The sequence below is a fragment of the Centruroides sculpturatus genome, unplaced genomic scaffold (assembly GCF_000671375.1).
Source record: "Centruroides sculpturatus isolate CEXI.00-Female unplaced genomic scaffold, Cexi_2.0 scaffold7, whole genome shotgun sequence".
In the NCBI taxonomy this organism is placed as follows: Eukaryota; Metazoa; Arthropoda; class Arachnida; order Scorpiones; family Buthidae; genus Centruroides; species Centruroides sculpturatus.
In genome coordinates this window covers 1,106,542-1,119,236 of record NW_019384510.1, presented here as the reverse complement: position 1 = coordinate 1,119,236, position 12,695 = coordinate 1,106,542, and positions in this window count along the sequence as shown.

Sequence of the window (12,695 nt, the reverse complement as noted above, 5' to 3'; positions counted from 1 at the left end):
AGAGGCCGACGATAAAATTAAGACGACGACGAACGTTAAGAAGGAAGCCGCCGTCGTCGACGTCGTCTTAATGGCGGATGCGCGACCGAAGCCTGGGAAAAAGACTGCGGCGAGATGCGGCCGCCACAAAGCTTCCCCGGTCTCCGGACCGGCCGAGCGTGGCGAAGATTGCCGCGCGCCGGTCTTTACGACGTAACGCGCTATACGTTCGTTGGCGTGTCGCGGCCGACGGACGTACGTACCGCGAACCTTCGCAGACCCAGCCGTAATTCTTACAAATCGGTAGAATTGGTACGGCGAAAGGCCAGGCGGGCGGCGCGGTAAGGGAGAGCGGTGTGGCCACCCACTACGCCGACGATGCGTTTACATTTCGGAGCGTGCGTACAATATCGGAGATCGACACTTCCGTTATCCTCGTTTTGTACGGCTGGCTTTATTTAGCTAGAGAACGTTGTCGAAGATTTTGAACGGCAGATATTTTCTTTTGTTTCAAATACGCCGTTCCTCGATAAAGAATACTATTTCGTACGAGATTCGAATTAAATTATACGCGATGGTGTAGAATTTGAGTTAAATTTATTCTCCTCTCCTCTTCTTAACCTTTTAACTTCGGCGTTGATACGAAAGAAGAGGCGTTAACGTTAGTGGACGCAGTTTATTTCCACGCCTTCGCTTCTTCTATCGCAGTGGGTACCGAAGGACCGTCGAAAGGGCGTGGGGCGGTCCAACACTTTCGATATTGAGCAAGCGCCAATTAGATGCTTGGAGCCGGATAAACTTTTATCGGAAAATGTGGACGGACTGGTTAAACGAGAAATTAATAAGTTGCTAATTTTATAATAACTGCTGTACTTTTATTATAATAGATCCATTGATAAAATGCTAAGATTGATGTGCGAAGAAAATTCGTAGGGGAAGGGAGGCGGGATGGAAGGTTTAACTTTATGATGTAAAATAACACAATATAAAGCTTTTATTTTAACCAGTCTCGACAGAGATCTTACGTGGTTAAAAAATTGTGTAATTAAAAATAATTAATGTTAAGTAGAAGATCTGTTAGGAATGGTGAAGTAAAAACGTCAAACATTTCATCTCGCCCCTCACCCCGAAGGCAAGATGGAATACATAGGATATCCCTACATTTCGGAGGCGTAGCTAGGGTGGGGCGAGTACGGCACGTGCCCCGGGCGCCTTTCAAAGGGGGCGCGCAAAATCGCCAATTATTAAATTTAAAAATCAAAATAAACCGATGCGTATCAAACAATCTCGTCCACGACTCACGCGCTTCGCGAATGAGCGGTGCGCTAGCTCGGAGGTGGTCAAAGCGGCGCGTCGAAGAAATCATCCGGCACGTAACGTATTATACGATTTCGGTTTATCTTTTTCATTCGGGTTCTTTACATTTACTCTAATTACAGTATATTATTTTATTTATTTAAATATAGTTTTTTAAAACTCTTTTCGCCCCGTGGGCACTAAGAGGGCTTTTTTTATTTAGCAAACTCCAAATGGAACAGCCGGGTGGCGAACAATGGATCACCGCCCGAAAATTTTCTGGACTTTTGATCTCGGGTCCGCCAGAGCGATAAGCTACCGCTTTGACCGCTCGGCCCTTCGGCCAAATTTAAATATAGTTACTCCGAGTCTAAAATTTCTGCACGCGTAATCGTTTTTAAAGAAAAGTCCGCTTAATACGCTTACCATGTGGCACGCAGACTCGAAAAGGTTCCCACCCCTGCACTAGCTCGTTCAAATTCGACACTTCTCGCGCAGTTGTTTATTTTGTTTACGCGTGATTTGTGATTCTGATTTAAATACTCCCGAGGGAGCGAGCGTTATTGAAGCTACTTGATTTGTTATCTAATTGTCAGTGTGTGGCTCGTTGAGCCTTGTTTTTTATTCTCCTTTTCTGTTTCTTTCACCATTTTTCCTTCATAAATTTCACTTCCGGCCTTTGTTCTGTTGACCTCACCGTAATTGGTTGAATGGTCACTAGAAAATAGGGAGTGACACCGGATTGGTCAAAGGGGACTGGCGCGAGAGGAAAGGGGAAAAATCGTCATTCGAGGAGAAGAACTAGGAAGGAGAAGACAAAGATATCAAGGAATAGGAAAGAAGACCCACTAGCGTAGCGAGGGGAGCGAGGGGGCCTATTATGCCCCGGGCGCCACTCGCAGAGGGGCGCCACATGGTCTCCAAGACAAACAAGATTTGTTTCTGGAGGGGTAGGGGACGCCAATATAGCGTCGTGCCCCGGGCGCCAGTTATGTTCGCTACGCCATTGCCTACATTTTACAATTGACACATAAAAAACATTCATCTTTTGTGTCTGTACATAGCTCATGCGCCCAACCACAACACAATGGACACTGTACCCAGTCCTCTGTGGGCTGTTCCACATGTGGTTCTCCACATAATACACAAAACCTTCATCCATCGCCTTTTGTATCGTTTCTTCAGTCTAAGAGCCTCTGTTGCTCGTCCTTATATACAAAAAAACCTGTCTATGGCCACCACCCACGGTTCCTTCAAAAAGTAGTCTTTTAGACGGGTGGTGCCGTAATACCGTATTTCCGTACGTATTTTGCTCACTTTTTAGTCATTTCTACTAAGCAAGACTCCAGGCGAGTAAAAATAAGCGAATTTTTTCAACGATAGGGCTATATTGGTATTGTACAGTATTTTATTCTTATCGGATAACTCGATTTACGGGAGTTTGTCGTGATTTTATAAGACAGATTTAATACCAATATTTTAAAGATTAATACAATAGTCGCATTTGCTGGATTATAATGCACACTTTCTTTTTTCCGACTTAATTAATTCGACTCGGTTGTTTTTAACTTTAAAAATACTGTATCTTTTAATATTTAATATTTTCTTACGTACAATAAGAAAAATTATTAATTAATTAATAATAAAACGATTTTATTATTTTTTCTCATAATACGATTTCATTACATTCGAAAAAGGAAGGTTGCCCGTAAAACTGATTTTTGCATTAATGCGTTTATTGTTTCTTGAATATTTTGCCTGCGAAAATTACTTGGATATTATTTTTCTAAAAATATCGTGGAAATAAGGTAGGTCGATACAGAAACTATTTGTCGCGCGTGTACTGTATATGAGCTTCAAAATAAATAAATAAAAATAAATTTTATCAAACGATGAGACCAGCGGATTAATTGTATCGTGTACAATATTTTATACCCCTAAGGAAAAGACTGTAGGTCTACGGTAAAATCAATTTCGTTTTCCAGCGGTTAAACTTCGCCGCTAATTGCTGTTGCGATAACTTAACACGATCTTCTAACCACAGCGCTTTGCATTTCTTCCGATTTTCGGACAATTTCCAACAAACTGAAATGAATTTCCTTTGTCGCTAGACTAATCCGTTAACACCCGCATCTAATTTCCAGGGTGGGAGAAGTGCCCGAGGTGGGTTCCAACGACAGTTTAGACTAATTCATTATATTAGAAAGGGGAAACGTTGTCGAATAATAGTTTAGACCAAATATATTTGCGGAAGTGGTCGCTTATTACAGTTGTCGTATGTTGTTTCGGACCAAAAATCGATGCCCGCGGTCGCGTTACGCGGGTGGTGGTTTAATACGGGTAACTTATGCGAAGACACTATGGATAAATTATTCGGCGCCAGAAATTTTTGTCCGTTTTGACGGGTGTCCGTCGAATGCGGGTGGTCGCCTAAGCAGTTGTTCACCATCTAAAAACAATTACATCCTCAATTAGTTAGATAAATTGAAAACAGAAATCAAAATAATTGCTCGCGGGCAACATGGAAACTATTTCATCTTGCCCTAAAATGCGATTTTCCATCTTGCCCATATGCCCATTGCCAATAATAATATCAACTCTTTAAAAATCCTTGAATTTTTTCCTTTTTAAATATCAATTCGTGCAATCTATCCCTAATAGGTACATACTTTGTATAAAAACAAAATAGTAATGCTTACCTTGTAGGTATAAATAATAACACTACAAAAGCTCAATGATTGCGTAATAATCTGCTGCGGATTAAGAAATACTTGCACGCGTCACTTGGTGGCACCAATCGGTCTGAGTCGCCGTTCGTAAACACAAGATATTCGGATGTCTCTGTGTGAATAGAGATTCGGGTGCTTCGTCGCGCGGTTCGGGGTGGGTAAGTAGTTTCCATCTCGCCCTCCCTTCCCCTATAAATAAACGTTTGGTCGAAATGTCATCGTGCTTCTACTTGTACAGTACAAAATATACGATAGGTACTACATTAATACATTTTATTGGGCTGAATTTTGAAAAAATTGCACATCTATAAATTCCGTCTGTTCGTCGCCTGTCTTCCCTTCCTTAATCTCGAGAACAGATATGGAAAGATTAAGCATGAGAAATCCCGATTAACTATATACGAATTTAAATCGTGTGAATTCAATTCACAAAATTTGCCCTGAATGGAACCTTAATGGTTACGTAGATGACCAGCGTGTTACCGGAAACAGTATAATGTACGGTACAGACGCAAGACACTAATAATTTGAGATAGAGAACATATATTTTAAATTAAACAAATTAAGAAAATGATTAAACATTGCAGCCAGGCATTGTAACCGCGTGGCAATAAATAATTGCTCGTTACAAAGTAGTTTCCATCCAGTGAGCTGTCTAAAACTGACACTATTTTGGACATAGGGCGGCGTTTCTTAAACTAGGGAGAGGTGGCGACTACTCGAGGCCTAAACTAAAAATATGGCAAAACTTTGGAAAATCTAAGGTTTACGCATATGAAATAAGTACCGTACATAAAGAAAGTAATGTTACATACGAGAAAATTGTTTGAAAAATATCCAGCGACGAATTGCGTAACTTTTTCGACTGTTATAAGATTTTATTTTTTTTAAATCCATATTATTAATATACTTATACTTATACTTATACCATATTATTAATATATATATAATCAACGATGTAGAATATACTACATAGAGTGGATGTGATTACGGTTACATCGCTCCTAGTGGCAAAGACGAGTACTATCGACGAGTTGGAATATTCCAGTTCGTTGCCTTTACGCAACACAAATGCCACGTCTTGACTAAAAGGAAAATGGCGGACGTGTATTCAGTTTTCCTCAAACATGGTGCCGTTCAGCCACTCTTATGTAGTATATTTTAGTTCGACAGAATTAGATAACCTAATAGATAGGGTATAACAATTTGCAGGGCTTATCACCCCAAGGCCGACCGAAAGGACCAGAACTTTTATAAAAAAAAAGGGTTGGTCTTTAATAATCACATATCAAATTTAGGTAAGTGTGCATTTCGGGTACAAGAATCCCTCATCAGCTTACAAACAGATGGTAACAACGTAACAAATACAATACCAATAACCTGCCAATATGACGGGATAACCAATATATGCAATGCACTGCATTTACAATTTCTCAATGTAACCCATACACTAAAACTAAAATATCAAGTACAGTAGATCCCCCTATAAGACGGTAGATACGTTCCGTTCTTTATGAATCAATTTTGTAGGAATCATAGTTTACGGACTACGGCTGTTTGAAAGGTTTTCTTCCATAAAATTAATCGATTCTAGACTAATTCGACTCAACATTTCCAAAATACGTATATTTTTTTGAAAATAATCCGTATAAACTACGTTATAAACAAAAAATTGTAGGATTACTTACCGAGTGTGTACCCTTTGACTACGCTCGTTGCTAAAGCTTGGTTTCGTCGCGGAACAGCGCATCAAATTGCGGCCGCGATTTCTGATATTATTTTTCTGCGAAAACTTCGTTGACCTTTGGAGACATCATTAATATAAATAATTTTTATGGCCGTTAAATAAGAAATGTTTCTTTCACAAGAAATGTATAAAATTACAGTACTAAACAGACGATAGGTCGCCTAACTCGCCGTAGCGTGACGCTAGACGGCGAAAAATATATATTTAATTATAATAAAGTTACAATAAATTAAGTTAATATATAATTATATATACAGTACCTAATTTATATATAATTAATATATAATTATATGTACAGTACCTAATTTATATATAATTATATGAACAGACGATACTAAACTCAATTTATCCGCCTAAACGTCCGTAGCGTGGCGCTACGGACGGCGGGAAAGTAGTTCCGCTGCCCAATGACGTTTTACGTATTATAGGAGTTATTTTTACCGTTGTTTACGGATACTGCCACAATTTTTATAGGAATCATAACTATAGGAAACGGTTTTATAGGGGGATCTACTGTATAAATTAGAATACAATGACAATGTGGTATAACATATTTAATATTTAATCATACCCTATGGCCGTATGATTACATATTATCTGGGACCAGTAAATGTCTTAGTTTCTCCTACATTTTCCAAATTTTGGTAGACGGTTACATCTTAATAAAATCAATTGGTCTCCAGATTTTAACACAAACAAAATACATCTGATCTATAAGCCTTTGTGAAGTCAACTGCACTGTCCCTGAACTGTGATAAGCCTTGCAAATTGCTATACCCTATTTATTAGGTTATCTAATTCTGTCTAATTTATAGTCGTGGGCAAAAAGCGTTGTTTATTATTATATTTTAGTTCGTTGATCGCGATAAAGAAATGAAATTGTGTGTGACGCCATCTGTTATGAGATTTGTTAAAAAAGTTTTTTTTTACGTTTGATTATTATCGAATAGCAAAATGCTTAATTTCGAGACTGGTGATCAGTTTAATAAAAAAAATTGTAAATGCTACTAATGTATAACATTAAGTCAGACTCCACTCGAGATATGACACGACTCCCCTATATCTCCCATCTCCTCGACCTTTCACCATCAAAATTTAATAGCATCAATACCACTCGTATACAAGCTGCCGTGCCAAATTTCGTTACTTAATCTTCTCCCCATGCTGAGATATTAAACGAAACACACACACAACACACATACATATCCACGGAATTTTTTTAAGACTTTTTTTACGTTTTTGCGTTCAGGTGGTCTCAAACAGTGTAGATTTGCAAAAAAATCTCGAAGAGTAAAATTTGACGCGATTCCAATACCTTCCTTTGTTTATATATGTTACCGCTAAATTACCTAGCTAATCTCCAGATTAACTAGGGTGATCCGTTAACGTGCGGAATCGAGAGTTTTCCGCATTTTATCTAGGGAATCTGCAAATTAACGGCTTCCGTATCGTTAAAGTTCAAAAGTTTGTTTCTCTAATTTCCTTTATTTACTACTTGCCGAACAAGACAGAGCAAAAACTGATACACCCTCAATTTTAGCCGTGGTTCTTAGTAAAACAGACGATGGCTTTTATAAACTTGGTACTAAAACGGGTATTTTAAAACAGTTGTACAGTAATACCCCGAGCTTACGCGATGGGTGGGACTGAGCGTTAACCGCGTAAGTCGGGGTATAATTTCGCAATTTGTGTAAAATCCAAGTCGGATGTATGTACGCTAATAAATGTTCTCGTTAATCTTATCTCGCCTTTTGATTCGTCCACGGTTACGAGAAATCACCACGTAAAGTCTCTCGAGGCTCCGTAGATATAACAAACACGGAAATAAACAACACAAAATAAATTGTAGCTATGCGTCGATTCCGCGCGGCACGTCCGAACACGTAAGCCGAACAATAGTGTGGGGGGAGTTAGTAATCGAGGGTCGCGTGGCGCTCAAACAAAAGACGAATCGACGAGATTTGAAAATCGCGTAACTCCGGGTTCGCGTAAGTCGAGGTATTGCTGTATCTAACTTTGAGATACCGTACAGTACATCTTTCTTTTCTCGCTTACAGTTAATATGGAGATATTAGCTTTGTCGGCTCTTTCTCCGAATCGACTACTGTACTTCGCTCCTACCAAGAAACGTAATTTACATAACTACATATTGTCGAATGACGCAACCGAGAAGCGGTACTAAGCAAAGTAGGTTGAAAATAAGTTTAATTAAAAAGGGTTATTTTAACTTTAAATATTCTTCTAATTTCGAATTTCTAACCACATAAAATAACAAGTTATATTGAAATTGAATTGTTTTAATTAACACCAACGCGAAAATATGCTAATCATTTTCGATATCAAACGTGTATTAACAATCGTTACCTAAATTCATAATAGACTTTTATATATAGATAAAGAAAATAGTAGGTTTGCATTCTAATTGACTTTACATACAATTTAGTCTAAATTAAAGCGTAAACGCGAATCCGATTTCATCGATTGACTGGTGTCCCGTTAAGCGGAATACCAAAAAATTTTTTACTGTATCGTAACAAATGTAAGTTCATTCGAAATTTTGGCTATTTAACACCGAGAATATCACATTATTACCGAAGAAACACAGATTTATTATTAAATACATTTAATATAAAACGCAACAATCGGCACAATAACGCGACATAATAATCGATACAACGCAATAATCCGGGTCTATATGGTAATCGGCAATTGGCTTTTCTGTCAACCAACAGAAAAAGTTAAAACGAAGGAACATGCGAGTTAAGAAAAAGCATCGAATCGATGAAAATTTAATGTCGTTTCCATGCGGACAAAAAATAAAGACGAGAAATTACTGTAAAGGTGTCTTTTTAGTCACGCGACACTAACAAGTAGGGGAAATACGGACAAAATGACATACGGTTTTATTTTAGATTCATAACTCTTTATTGGTAAATCACAGCACTGTCATATTCTACACCAATCATCTTTGGTGTTTTACCTATGAAATATACTAAACATTTACAATATTAAAATAATAGGAAAAAAATATTGTTAGTTTAATCGAGATCATCCACTATGGACAAAATGACACATTACGTAAGGACAAAATGACATACACGTAAAAACTATAAAATTACTGTCAAAGTTCACAAATGAAACGCCTGGTTCTTTTAGAAACGTCAGCGCAAGAAGCGTGAGCCCAACGGAAACAATTTAAGCACCGTAACCAGTCTCCTCCAGGCTTAGATCGGGAAAAAAGATCATGGCAATATAGGCGTGGGCAGTCTTCTTCATCATCATGAGAGTTATCAGGAAAATTTTCTTCTTCAAGTAACTTTTTAGTAATATTTCGTTTCCTTTTCTCTGGCGGAGCTTTAGACTCATTTTTTGATTTAATTGCCTTCATATTAGGAGTAGAAGTTAAAACTAAAGAGGTTTGTCCAGTCACGTGATTCGTTGCAAGTTTTTTGTTATGTGAAAGATAATAAGTTTGTAAATAATATGTAAGAAAGGAAATAAAGTTTCATACTAAAATTTCTTTTAAACAATAATGAAAGACTTTGTTTGGAAGACATTTTTGATAATTAATAAAACGTTAAGAGATTAAGGTAAGTTCCTTGACTAAGCCCTTATAGACTAAATAACAGGTATGTCATTATGTCCGTTGTCTATGTATGTCGTTTTGTCCATATAACGTTATAAAAAAACAAAATTATAAAATAAATACAAAGATGTTACATTTAATGGAAAAAGTTATTTATGTGCAACAACAAATTCTTGAGGGTTGAAATAAATGTTACACAAATAGATAAAATAGTGAAAAAATTACCATCTATACAAAAAACTTCTTGCCAGGAAAAAAACTCATAACGTATCATTTCTTGTCGTCGGCCATGACACCCGGTCGAATGAGAGGACTGTGTTCACATTTTGACAGGTTAGTAAGAGCCGCTCGGATAACGTTGTGTCATGGTCAGTTGCGAGCTTGAGACCGCCAAATTCGAATTATGTTGCCTATGTCATTTTGTACGTATATGTCATTTTGTCCGTATTTCCCCTACGTACAAAGTCATAACATACTTGGCCGAAAGAAATCAAAGGCTCGCGTATATTACGAAATAAAATAATATTCGTTTTCCGCTACAGGCGCTACGGTAGGTGTCGGCCAATGTATTCCCCCAGCTAAAAGCTTGTATATATGAGATAATAAACGATCGTTTGGGTTCTCGCTTTGTGTATATTTTATGCAGAAAAACAGTGTATCCGTGTGCAATATCGGTAATCGCACCAGTTACTATTTTATACAGTAATCTTCCTATCAATATTTTTAATACAAGTTAGCTCAAAACAAATGAATAAACACTAATCTATATACTGTATATAATCGAGACGGGTTGATAATAATAATAATCAGTGCAGAGCCCAAACGATTAGGAGTCGAAAGTTGAAATTCGGTACACAGGGTACGTCACGAGAACGTACACTAAGAAGGGATTTTTCGAAATTCCCCTCCAGGGGGAGAGGGACAGAATTAAGGCTTCGACGATTGAAGCGTTAAGAGAAAGCGACACGCAAGATTTACAGACGCAGATGCAGATTTTTCGTTTTTGCGGGAAATCGAACACTTTTGAACCCATCTAAATGTTCTGGAATTAGTCCGGAATTCTTGCATTTTTTGGAAACGGGTAAGATTGACTATAACGTAATAATCTTAATCTTCGCTATCGTTACTTTTTGCCGAGCAACGCCGGGCCTATCTGCTAGTAGTATATAAAAAGTACAATAATAATAATAATGCATAAAAATTAATTCTTTTATAGTAAAGATCGTGTTTAAAAAGAGACGGATAAATTCAGTTTATCTAAATAATTTCGTTAAATATTAAATTATATGTCAGTCGCGTAAATAATACGCATTAAAAAATATATAGTTATTTAAATTATTGAGTTCATTTATTATATAAAAAAGTTCAGACGTTTGAAAATTAAAATTTTATCGTCATCTTTTACGAATGGTTTAGTGGTTACAAAGTACATTTGAGCGTTATAAAGTTTATTATTGTACATTAAATGTTAACGCGTATAAACATTTCGAAGCATTTTAACATCGTTACGTATACGTAACATTCATCGGATATAAATTGACGATTATTAAAAAACATATTCTGAACATTTTGGTGGCATCAAACAAATCGGATTATATACAGTAGACCCCCCTATAACGCTTAGATACGTTCCACGCTAACCGAAAATTACGTTGTAGGAATGAGCCAATCGCAGCCCGATAGGTGAGAACTTTACGGACTAAGGCTGTTCGAAAGGTTTTCTTCTATAAAATTAACCGATTCTAGACTAATTCCACTCAACATTTCCAAAATACGTATAATTTTTTGGGAATAATCTGTATAAACTATGCTATAAACAAAAAATTGTAGGATTACTTACACCGTTCGACTACGCCGTTGCTTAAAGCTGGTTTTCATCGCGGAACAGCACGCGAAACGACGGCCGCAATTTCTGATAACGAATTTTTGGCGGAAAAATAACTTGACCTTTGGAGACATCATTAATATAAATAATTTTTATGGACGTTGAATAAGAAGTGTTTCTTTCACAAGAAATGTATAAAATTAGTGCTGTATTAGACTTACGGTACCTAATTTACATACTGTGCAGACGATAATAAACTCAACTTACTAGCCTAAAATCTCCGTAGCGTGTTGCCAGGCGGCAGAAAGCATATATATAATTATAATAAAGTTACAATAAATTAAGTTAATATATAATTATATATACAGTACCTAATTTATATATAATTAATATATAATTATATGTACAGTACCTAATTTATATATAATTTATATATAATACTAAACAGACGATAGCAAACTCAATTTAGCCGCTCCGTAGCGTGGCGCAGGGTCGGAGGAAAGTAGTTCGGCTGCTCATCCACTATTGGTCCAGACTCTATCAATCTTGTCGCGAAACGACGTTATAGGAGGTACGTTATACGAAAGTTGCTACAATTTTTTCGCTACGTTATAGGAATTGTCGTTATAGGAACGTACGTTATAGGGGGTCGACTGTAATTTTTCATCTTTCATTCGATAAACATTTACAAGCCTCGAGTGACAATTTTAGCTTTTATACGGCTTACGCGTGCTTTGCGTAATAAAAGTTTTAATACAATCTATGCTAGGATTAACGTCTTTAAAATCATTATTTCGTAGAAAGCCTTTGTAAAACATTAAATATTCGAAACTCTTTTTACATTTATCAAGTTGTACATTTTGAAGAATTAATAAAAGACGACAAATAAAGAACGGACGAAAAATTCATTAAAGTTGACAAAAATGACCTTTTCTTACTGCACCTACTGTATGCCAAACTTGGAATTTTTTCTTACAATCTTTTGATTTTGTTTTTATAATAAACTGTTTATTTATTTCTCTGGCGAAAACTGAAAACGACAAACCGTATTAAAATTTTTCATATTATGGTCTGTCAGCACCGTGTATATCTATCAGTCGTTAATAATTACGAGAATAACGGTTACATAAATCAAAATACACGATACAAAGTAAACATAAAATTAGTATTCGGCTTTTAGTGAAAACTAAAATGCAAAACTAGAAATTATAAATTATAAATAGTCTTTTCTTCCATATTTTTTTGAACATAATTGACCTGGTGTTTAAAGATTGACACAGCAATGAGAGTTAGTTCAAGAAAGAACAAAATTTCTTTATTATATCACCAGTAGTAATAGTTTCTGGGTTTCTGCTTATACTTACAGGTAAACTCAATGTTGGTAATCTGATTTGCTCCCTTTTGCAAGTTCTTAAATACCAGATTTCTGTTTTTAACTTCTCTATTTCCTCTGATAACTTTTCACTCTGCATCTTCTCGCACACCAGAATTTCGGCTGTTGAGTTATTTCATCCTCAAGGTGATTCAGCAAAG